Consider the following 9,945-nt stretch of genomic DNA (forward strand, 5'->3'; position numbering starts at 1 on the left):
CAGTGGATAAGGTGTCAACCTGGAATGCTGAAGTGCCCAGTCAAGGCACATATGGGAAGTAATTGTGAGTTGATGCTTCCTGCTCCTACCTCTCTTGCTCTCTCTTTCTTTTTGTTCTCTCTCTAAAATGAATAAATAAAAGCTTAAAAAAAAAGATATTCAACATCATTAGCCATTAGGGAAATGCAAATCAAAACCATAATGTGACCCATCCATTAGAATAACTATAATTTAAAAAAACAGACAATAATAAGTGTTGACAAGGACATAGAGGAATCAGAACTTTAACACATTACTGGTGGGAGTGTAAAATGATGTAGCCACTTTAGAAACCAGTTTGGCAGTTCTTCAAAAAGTTAAACATGGTTACAATATGATCTAGTAAATCCACTCTTAGCTATGTACTCAGGAAATTTAAAACACATGTTCACATAAAAACCTGAATATGAATGTTCATAGCAACACTACTCCTAAGTAAAAAGTGGGAAAAGTATCAGCTTTCTTTCTCTCCTCTTAAATGCTTTCTCCTTTTCCATCTTCCTGAGCTCTCTTACCTCCTGGTGAGGTTTATTGGGCCCAGTGAGTCCAATGAACCACTATTTTTTTTTTCTGTTGAGCTTTCTGGCCTAAGTTCTACAATGTTCATACTAAGGTGAAATTATAAAAAGCAAAGCAGCCACTTGGCCTTCTCTGATTCTAGGTCCTCAGGCTTGCCTTTAATTTGGAGGAGAGGAGTTCTCCTTGATACAGCATAACAGGGCAAAAGTAGGGCTTGGAGCCAGAGCTTCACAGCATTAAGTCACCTATCAATGAAGAAAACTGTCCATCTCATAGTGCTACCATGTGATTTAAATGAAGCAAGTATGTGAAGATCTTGCTACAAAAAATTAATTAATTGCCTGACTCTATATTACTAAAAATCACATTTTATCAGAAATCAAACAGTGGATTTGTTCTGTTGATTAGCTATATCACCTTGAGGCCAGAGATTTTGACTGTCTTATCTACCATTGTATCTCCAGAACCTAAGGGATACCTTGCTCAAAGTAGGTGCTCAGTTAATATGAATGAATAAATGAATGAATGAATGATGAATGAATGAAATGTATGAAGAAATGTTTGCTGAATGACTTATTTATCTCTCTCTCATCACTTAATAGCACCTTCCACTTATTTAAGTATTGAGAATATGTTTGATGAATCAACTTTATATTTGAGTATGTAGGTGGTACGCTTACCCTTTCCTAAATCTGAACATGTAAAGTTCTGAGTTGTAAAGGAGAAATGCTGGGCTTCAATTCAGGAAAATCTGGGGTTGTATCCTTGGTTTTCCACTTAACAAACACAACAAGCATTAAAAAATTTTTTTTTTACAGAGTCAGAGAGAGGGATAGACAGGGACAGACAGACAGTAATGGAGAGAGATGAGAAGCATCAATTATTAGTTTTTCGTTATGCATTGCAACACCTTAATTGTTCATTGATTGCTTTCTCATACGTGCCTTGACCGTGGGCCTTCAGCAGACTGAGTAACCCCTTGCTCAAGCCAGCGACCTTGGGCTCAAGCTGGTGAGCTTTTGCTCAAACCAGATGAGCCCTCGCTCAAGCTGGTGACCTCCGGGTCTCAAACCTGGGTCTTCTGCATCCCAGTCTGATGCTCTATCCACTGCACCACTGCCCGGTCAGGCAACACAACAAGCATTTTTGAGCATAGATTGTGCCAAGCCCTAGGGTAAATATTTTATGCACATTATCTTACTTTATCTCAACCTCTCTATTATGAATCATGCACTATAATTACCCCCATTTTACAGATAAGAAAGCAAACACTTGGAGAGAATAGCATCTTCTCCAGAGGAATATACTTAGTCACAGCAGCAGAGCCAAGATATAAACCTAGATTTAATTCCAGCTTCCATTCCACTGACCATATGGACTATTTCAAGCTATGTGACATTAGTTACTAAACCTTCATGTCCCTATTTCTGTACTTTAAGATAGCTAGTACTTGCCCTGCCTGGATTGATTATTTCAAGCTGGAAAATATATATCAAAATATATATTTTTAAATTGTTATTTATTGATTTTAGTGAGAGAGGAAAAGAGAGAGGTGATGGTGGTGGTGGTGGTGGGGACAGCAAATCTGTTCATTTATTATGTATATGTGTGCCCTGACCAGGGATCGAGACACAACCTCTGCACTTCAGAATGATGTTCTAACAAACTGAGCTATCCAGCCAGGGCATCTCAAAAAAAAATTTTTTTTAAGCTCCAAATTAATGTAAACATTACTATGATTCTTTGATACACAATTTATGAACACCTTTTTATTCTCTAGTCTTGTGATATTGTATTTTTTCAATAGATACATTTAGCTATACTAGGCATTTATTGAATACAAATTCAACATGGTGTTTGAGATTTAAAACTGTGTTTGAGAATCAGATATTCTGTATCTGTCACAATATAACTTTTTTTTTCTAAAAAAAGTTGAAAATGTAGGTCAAATGTGAGACATATTTCCTAAGGGCTTATTATGAAAACCCAGATTAATCCTACTAAGACCTACCAGCCCATTCCACTTTGGTGTCCCACTAACTTGCCCTGAATTAGGAACTGATTTGCAGTCTTGATCCATGAAAGCTCTGGGATGCTCTTGGAAAATGCCAAGCATTGCAGTAATTGAGGCAATCTGCATTCCACCATAGAGAGTGGGGTTGACTTGTGAATTAGGAGAAAAACTGGTTTGACAAATTGTTTGACTATATTCACAGTTCATTATATTTAAATCAGTCATATTGATGTGTGAGTTCTATGTAAATTATGTTTATTGCCTTTCTTAGTAGAAACTGCCAAATAGGCCATCAGATTATAACAACATATACACACTAATAGCTTTAGTTGTTCTGTTTGCTTTCTGTGCCTCTAGTTTGAGTTTCCATGTTTTGCATATATCTGTTCATGGGCCCTATATTTTCTGAGGCCTAGAATAAATTCTTTCTTAACACATCAGTAATCATGTGGACTACTCTCTAGAGATAAAGAGGAAATTGACCAGCTATGGATGGATTAAAGAACTGAAGATAAACTCAGTGCATTAGGCCAGGTCTTCTGGCAGCTACAGCACGATCCTTTCTACATCAGGACACTCACCGCTTCCCCTGCTGCGGTGCAAACCCACAGGGTCAGGTTTTCTTGTTAAACCCAGTATCCTTGGTGTTGATGCAGTGCCTGACACATGTAGTAGTGCTCAGTGTGTCTGTGCACATGTATGTGTGTGTTTCTGTGTATGTGTGGAGAGAGAAAAAGAGAGAAAGGGAAAAGGAGAAATCAAAACTTTACAATTTGAAACAGCAGAGAATAAAATATCAAGTGAAGGACTTTCAACTCAACTAGCATTTATTTAAAACCAGATATCCGAAAACTATGTTAAACTCATTGAAATGTCATAAACCCATGCATAAAGCTTACTTATCAGGAAACTTTTTAGATATTTTCTTGTAGCCTATTAAGTTTGGGCAGCTGTAACAAACATCTGAATGCCTACTCATCAAATTAGAAGCAGAATATTAGGGGTGTGATAGATGCCACTTATGGCCATTGTAAGATCAGTGGCCATGGTCATGGAGGTTCTCATTGGATTTGGGCAGATGATAAAGAACTGTGGAGCTGGAAGATGGTGGGCCATTCCACTTATTCGAGTATTGCAACAGTGGACAAGCAAGCAGGCAGTGCAAAACTGCTTCTCCCTCTCTCTCCAGGCTCACCAGCCAGACAGGCTTGGGAAAAAAAAACCCTTCTCTGTCAAATACTGTAATAGCAAACAATGGCCCCTCCCTAGAAGGCAGGCAATCTGCAATTTGCAATCTGCTGCCCTGAAGACAAGCACCCACAGCCTTATGTAGACTACACACATGGTGCTGCCCTATGTTTATGCACCAATCAGGCAAAATACAAGAGAGCAAGGCTAACACATTTGTTTACCCAATAGCCATGTAGCAAGAAGTGGCATCATCAGAAAGAAGACATAAACCATAAGTAACAAGAAAAAAAGAGGAATATGAATATTTAAGCTGCTGCTTTTCCTCAGCCCATGAAAGAAATCTGTGTATATGTTCCCTGGGATTTTGCTCTATAGAAAAGAGATAGTAAGTGAAGGAGTAAGAATAGATCAGGGTAAGGGAAATCGAGAGAAGTAAGTGCATGGCCATTAGTAGCAGCCGTCCGGGTCATTCACATGCAGGTTTCCATTAGATTCGGGCAGATGGTAAAGAAACAGTGAAGCCAAAAAATGGTGGGCCATTTCGTTATTAAAGTCTCGCACTAGCCGATGAGCAAACACACAGGGAAAACATTTCCCTGTTCATTCATTCAGAGCTCACAAAGCCCTGACACATTCTCCGGTTCCACAACCAGGAGAATCTTCTCCAGTTCCTCCTCCTAGAATCAAAGGCCCCACTAGTCTCGTAGAGCTCGCAAAAGCCCCTCAGCTCTGGTTCTCCATCTGCACACCTTCTCTCTCTCTGCATAAATTCTGCATTCTTTCTGCTCTCACTCTGCAAACCTGGCTTCCTTCTCTTTGCAAAACTTTCTGGCTTGAAAACCTCTCCTCCAGCCAACATTAGCAAGACAATGGCCCTTCCCAAGCAGGAAGGTAATTTGGAATTTCATAGACCACACATCTGGCGTTGTCCAGCACCATGTTTTAACACTAAAAGTGAGCATGCTCAAAAAATACAAATTTTACAAACTCATTTGTCCAACAGTAAGCGTTAACCAGGCTATATTTGAAAGGAATTCATGGTGATCTGAGAGGGGGTAAAAAAAACAAGACTTAAGGAAGTTTTCCTGGAGTTGTGAATGTATTTCCCCTTTCTTATTTGGAAAATTTTACAGTTTCAATGTAATTATAGATTTACAAGAAGTTGCAGAGATAATACTTAGAGGTCCCATGTACCTATTTCTTTACATGTTAGTTTGTTTGAATTTGTTTTTTTCTTCAAGAGGTGACTGTTGGGCAGATAAAATGTATTATGCTCACTTTGTTAAAGAGGCCGTTGCCCAGGTGATATTAATGTGTGTTGGGGTGGGCTAAAGGCAGGCAGAATCCTTGTAGCCTGGGGCTTGGTTTTGGGATTAAGCCTTTCCTACCCTTTTTGGTGTAAAGTGGTACAATCCTATCATGCCTCAGAGAAGCGACTTTGTATTAAGAGACTTCCCTATTATGTATATTGGATTAAGGGTTTGGATTTTGTTGGGCAGATAAAATGTATTATGCTCACTTTGTTCAAGAGGCCATCGCCCAGGTGATATTAATGTGTGTTGGAGATCGTTGTAACCTGGGGCTTGGTTTTGGGATTAAGCCTTTCCCACCCTTTTTGCTGTAGGGCGGTACAATCCAATCATGCCTCAGAGAAGTGACTTTGTATTAGAGACTACCCTATTTTGTATATTGGATTAAAAGGTTGTGAAGCTACACTATAAAATAGGGGTAGAACGGGAACTTGCCGCTTGGTTCCTGAGATTAGCAAGAGAGAGCAGAGGAGAGCAGCAGAAGGAGGCCACGTGGAGTAGGCCAGGAGAAGCAGCCAAGATGGCGGAGTACTGAGTGAGATGCCAGTCTGTGTAGAGTTTGTATCTGGGATAAGGAAGGAGATGGGGAACTGAGGAGAATAAGGTTGGTGAGCTAGAAACCTTTGATTCTAGGAAACTCGGATAAGTCAGTGGCTTTGTGAGCACTGAGTGTGACTGGGTTTTGGAGCCCAGTGTGTATTTTTACTTGCCCGCCGGGTGCAAGGTAGGATTAAAGGCTATGGCCCACCAGTTTTTGGCTCCATGGTTTCTTTACCGACTGTCCGAATCCAATGCGAACCTGCATGTGAATGGCCACGATGGCGGCTCCTGGCCTTACAGATTTCTACACTATAAAATGGGAACGGAGCAGGAGTTTGGCTCTTGGTTCCTGAGGTTAGCATGAGAGAGCGGAGAGAGTAGAGCCAGCAGCTAAAGGAGGCCACGTGGAGGAGGCCAGGAGAAGCAGCCAAGATGGCGGAGTGCTGAGTGAGATGCCAGTTTGTGTAGAGTTTGTATCTGGGATAAGGAAGGAGATGGGGAACTGAGGAGAAGAAGGCTGGTGAGCTAGAAACCTTTGATTCTAGGAAACTCGGATAAGTCAGTAGCTTTGTGAGCACTGAGTGTGACTGGGTTTTGGAGCCCAGTGTGTATTTTTACTTGCCCGCCGGGTGCAAGGTAGGATTAAAGGCTATGGCCCATCAGTTTTTGGCTCCGCTGTTTCTTTACCGACTGTCCGAATCCAATGCGAACCTGCATGGGCCGGGCTGCTGTGATGGTGGCCCTGGCCGTGGCTTCTGGCTTTACAGTGACTCTAAAGAGTTGTTTGTTGTTAGTTAGGTTGGTGTTTTCTCTAATTATGATATTTTGCTGTGATGGCCTATGCAAAGGTTTAGTTTTTAATATCAAAAGGAGACATAATAATTTTAAAAAGCATATCAGACTAAATATGTTTAATGTGCACAAAGTCCTAAAAACCCTAAATAGATTGGGAAATTTATGTACTGCCCTACAATGACTGGTATTAAATATTATGATTGTAAAGCCAGAAGCCAAGGCCAGGGCCACTATCACAGCAGCCTTCTGGCCTATGCAAGTTCGCATTGGATTCGGACAGTCGGTAAAGAAACAACGGAGCCACAAACTGGTGGGCCATAGTCTTTAATCCTAGCTTGCACCCAGCGGGCAAGTAAAAACATACACTGGGCTCCAAAACCCAATCACATTCAGTGCTCACAAAGCTACTGATTTATCCGAGTTTCCTAGAATCAAAGATTTCTAGCTCACCAGACTTATTCACCTCTGTTCCCCATCTCCTTCCTTATCCCAGATACAAACTCTACACAAACTGGCATCTCACTCAGCACTCCACCATCTTGGCTGCTTCTCCTGGCCTCCTCCACGTGGCCTTTCTCTGCTCTCCTCTGCTCTCTCTTCTAATGATAATCTCAGGAACCAAGAGCAAACTCCCGTTCTACCCCCATTTTATATTGTAGCTTCACAACCTCTAATCCAATATACAAAATAGGGAAGTCTCTAATACAAAGTCACTTCTCTGAGGCATGATTGGATTGTACCACCCCACATCAAAAAGGGTGGGAAAGGCTTAATCCCAAAACCAAGCCCCAGGCTACAAGGATTCTCAACACACATTAATATCACCTGGGTGACGGCCTCCATCTTTAACAAAGTGAGCATAATACATTTTATCTGCCCAACAATGATCATAGATTACACAAAAATATTTTTGTTATCTGTTTAAGAAGGCAAAAAAGCATTGTTGGGCAGATAAAATATATTATGCTCACTTTGTTAAAGATGGTGCTGCCCACGTGGAAGCCGTTGCCCCGGTGCTATTAATGTGTATTGGGGGCAGGCTGTGGGCAGGCAGGATCCTTGTACCCTGGGGCTTGGTTTTAGGACTAAGCCTTTCCCACCCTTTTTGATATGGGGTGGTACAATCCTATCATGCCTCAGAGAAGTGACTTTGTATTAGAGACTTCCCCTATTTTGTATATTGGATTAAAGGTTATGAATCTACACTAAAAGTGGGGCAGAACGGGAGCTTGCTCTCTTGGTTCCTGAGATTAACATTAGAGGAGACAGCAGAGAGGAGAGCAGAGAAAGGCCACGTGGAGGAGGCCAGGAGAAGCAGCCAAAATGGTGGAGTGTTGAGTGAGAGGCCAGTTTGTGCAGAGTTTGTGCAGGGAGAAGGAAGGAGATGGGGGAACAGAGGTGAATAAGTCTGGTGAGCTAGAAACCTTTGATTCTAGGAAACTCGGATAAGTCAGTAGCTTTGTGAGCACTGAATGAGTGGGTTTTGGAGCCCAGTGTGTGTTTTTACTTGCCCACCGGGGGCAAACTAGGATTAAAGATGATGGCCCATCAGTTTTTGGCTCCATTGTTTCTTTACCGACTGTCTGAATCCAATGCAAACCTGCATGGGTCAGGCTGCTGTGATAGTGGCCTGGCTACTGGTCTTACAAGCATTAAATAAATTTACAGTTTTTATAGCTAAAATATTGTAAACAAACCAAATATCTGCCAGTAGAGAATCAGTAAACTATAATACATTTAGTCAGTGGAAGGATATACACATATTTAAAAAAAGATATAGAAATATTGCGAGACAATAACTACTCAGAGACCAGATGGTGTGCACCGAGGGACCTATGGGAGACCACCTCACAATCCCCTGTACAGGTTTCATGAGAAAGGCCTGACCCTCAGTCCCTATGGGTATTTGTTGATACACACAGATAGAAGCAGAGACAAGAATAAGGAAGTCAGGAAGCAGAGAAGAGAATGGGGAAGTCTGGAGGGAGAATTTTTTTAGAGCAGACAAAAGAGCAAGGGAACTATCTCACTTTTGAGATATCTACCCCACCAACTGATTAATCAGAATTGCTAATTCTATCCCTATTGTGCTCTGTTCTGCATGGTACTGCTTTCAATACTTTCTGTCAGTGACTCCACTATAGCTTTTGTCTCAGGGCACTGAACTCTGTCCCTATTCTGTGTTTCTATTCAGAGGCTCTGCATATAAATACATACACATATATAATACATAGATATGTATTGTCACAGGAAATGTCCACAATGTGTATTTGTTGTTTTGTGTGCTATAAAAAAGATCTTTAATATAGCCCCATCTTTGTGTGTGGTTCTGTGTGACTCAACAGCTGTCTCCATGTTGTCAAATTCAGTGCTCATTTTTTTGTCATCTACTTGACCTCAAAGTACCACATAATATAGTTAATCACTCTTCTTTCTTTGAATGCATTATCCTCTTTCTTTATGAGACACCATATTTTCTTAGTTTTCCTCCTGGTCTTATTCATCTCCTCTTCTCCTGCTCTCTGCTTGATCTCAATAAACGGAATGCTCCGTAGCCTGGTATCAAGCTCTATTCCTTTCTAAGGATTTATTTTCTCCTTACATGATCTTATAAAATCTTTAGGCTTTAAATACCATCCAAATACTGATGATTTGAAATTTTTATTTCCAAACCTGGCTCTTCTCCCTAGCCTCAGACTCTTAAACTCAACTGTCAATTTGACGTTAATCCTTGGATATCTAATAGGTCTCTCAAATTTAAAATGTCCAAAATAGTATTTTGACCTGTTGCCCTCTAAAATCTGTCTCTCTCTACTCTAATGCATCCCTATGTATGAACTTGCTCTTGACTACCTATTGTCTTTATATCTTAATCATATTTCCCCTCATTCACTATACTTCAATCTATTTTACCTTTTTTCTGGTTCTTAGATAAACCAAGTTCATTCTTGATCAGGACCTTTGCATCTGATGCTCCCTCTTCCTGAAATTCTCTTTCTCCCAATTTTCACTTGACTAATTCCTTCACACCATTCATATCACCACGTTGGAGAGCCCTTTCCTGATCACTATACCTAAAATTTCTCTCATCCCTCAATAGTTCTCTATACCTACCTTTATTTTATTGATAACACTTATATTTTATCATCTGTCTCTACTGAAATAGAACCTCTGTTAGAGAATCTTCCCATCTTATAAACTTCTGTAACCAGAATATCTTGAAGAGTTCCTGGTACAGAATAGGTGCTCAATTAATATAGACAGATAGATGATAGATAGATAGATAGATAGATAGATAGATAGATAGATAGATAGATATGCACTGAAATAAAGTTTGAAAGGATATATACCAAAGAGTTAACAGTGGTTCTTTTTTTTTTTTTTTTTTTTTTTTTGATTTTTCTGAAGCTGGAAACGGGGAGGCAGTCAGACAGACTCCCGCATGCGCCTGACCGGGATCCACCCGGCACGCCTACCAGGGGGTGATGCTCTGCCCATCTGGGGCATCGCTCTGTCGAGACCAGAGCCACTCTAGCG

Source organism: Saccopteryx leptura, chromosome 3 (assembly GCF_036850995.1).
Source record: "Saccopteryx leptura isolate mSacLep1 chromosome 3, mSacLep1_pri_phased_curated, whole genome shotgun sequence".
Taxonomy (NCBI): domain Eukaryota; kingdom Metazoa; phylum Chordata; class Mammalia; order Chiroptera; family Emballonuridae; genus Saccopteryx; species Saccopteryx leptura.